The sequence below is a fragment of the Suncus etruscus genome, chromosome 3 (genome assembly GCF_024139225.1).
Source record: "Suncus etruscus isolate mSunEtr1 chromosome 3, mSunEtr1.pri.cur, whole genome shotgun sequence".
NCBI lineage: Eukaryota > Metazoa > Chordata > Mammalia > Eulipotyphla > Soricidae > Suncus > Suncus etruscus.
The window spans coordinates 72546192-72548112 of NC_064850.1; the positions used below are offsets into that span (position 1 = coordinate 72546192).

Here is a 1921-nt window from a genome sequence, read left to right on the forward strand (position 1 = left end):
ATCTTCATTCTCTATGTCTGATGCTGGCCTGCGTTGTTTCCCCATTGTCACACTTGTATTGTGGGTTTTTCTACGTGTTGTAGTGGTATTCATTGTCTATATGATGTAGGCAGCACACTCCTCTGGCTCCTCCCTTTCTGGATGGGCTGACTTGCCTCTAAGGGAGGGGAGTCCTCCGTGGATGAAGCCTCACACTGGGTCAAATCTTAGGCCCGAGCATGCAACAGAGAAGACAGTCCAGAGAGAAATGTTTGCTTCTGTGATATAGCGCCGTTCTTAGTGTGATTTTTCCTTCTTGTTGCAATGGAGTTCTTTCCTTAGAAAGAGTGCACGGCCGCGTAGCGAAGCGGAGCCGTGCTCCTCTGAGCCTCTTTTTGCCCCACTCGCAAGAGTTTCACGCAAGAGGACAGTAGACAGACATAGACAGGTCACACTCACAGTCTTTCACAGCTGAGCCCCACTGGGCCGGTGTACTTTTGCGGATTTTCCCTGCCTGGTGTCACACACAGGGAGCCAGCTTTTGCAAAGGTTAGCCGGTTTTTTTTGTTTATTTTTTCAAAGAACCAACTTTTACTTTCATTGATCTTTCAGATTGTTTTTTGGGTTTCCACTTCATTAATTTTTGCTCTACGCTTTGTTATTTCCCTCTGCCTACTTATTTTGGGTTCAAAATTTTGTTAATAATTTTCTAATTTTATAAGCTGTGTCATTAAGCTATCTATGTAAGCCCCCTTCTTCCTTCCTGATGTTGCTTGCAACTTTTATTTTGAGTTCGTTTGTTCTGACTATTCAGATTTGTTTCTTGTAGGCTGCAGATTCAGCTTTTTGAATCCTTTTGCCACTGTGTCTCTTAACTGGTGGTTAATTAATGGGGTTAATTAATTTCACTAACATAGAGAGATTTAATTATCATGGGATTTAGAGCCAACTTCGTGTGGAAGTTTGATGCATCTTTAGGTCTGTCTTGTTTTAAAGTAGACCTTTCAGTTTATCTATTAAGGCTGGTTTTGAGTCTGTAAAGTTTTTGAGCTGCTGTTTATCTGTGAAGCTATGTATACTTCCTTCAAAACTGAAAGTGAGTCTGGCTGGATACATTATAGGTGAAGTTTTCATTTTGTTGAGTTTTGTCACTATATCCCACAATTGCCTTCTGGCCTTGAGGGTTTCTTGTGATATGTCTGCTGTAAATCTTATGGATGCTCCTTTGAATGTAATTTCCCTTTTTGATCTTGCTGCTTTCAATATTCTGTTTCTATCTATGGAATTTATCATTGTGCTAAGGATGTGTCTTGGGGTGCTTTTCTTCAGGTCTCTTTTAGCTGGTATTCTTTGGGCATGCAGGATTTGGTTGCATGCAGTCTTTAGCTCTGGGAATTTCTCTGTAATGGTGTCCTTGACTGTTGATTCTTCCTGGGGATTTTCTTCCTGGGTCTCTGGGACTCCAATGATTCTTATGTTGTTTCTGTTGAGTTTATCAAAGACTTCTATTATTATTATTATTATTATTATTATTATTATTATTATTATTATTATTATTATTATTATTATTATTATTATCCCCCAATTCACAATACACACCAGGCAAACGGTGTATATGGGGTGCATTTACTGTACCTCCTCTTTCTATACAGTCAGTGTAAAGAATACAGCCTGTGGTAAGAATTGGGAGGCCTTATCTTTTCTTTTCTTTTTTTTTTTTGATTTATTTTTTATATAAATCCTTCACCAGCGCAACATTCCTATAACCAATATCCCAAGTGTCCTTCCTCCCTCCCCACACCGGCCTGTACTCTAGACAGGCTTTCTTCTTTTTTCTATTTTCTATTTTAATCTGTTCACATTCTTTGAGTTTTTTTTTCTATTGTCTGATCATTTGCTTTAAGGTTCTTTTCCAATTGCTTCTGCTGTATGGAGTTGTTCT

General features: G+C 38.9%; 1 pseudogene; it reads right to left on the bottom strand.

Moving 5' to 3' along the window:
* Nucleotides 1-1551: 1551 nt before the first annotated feature.
* Nucleotides 1552-1672, bottom strand: LOC126005261 (uncharacterized; annotated as a pseudogene).
* Between the last annotated feature and the right edge of the window lie 249 nt (nucleotides 1673-1921).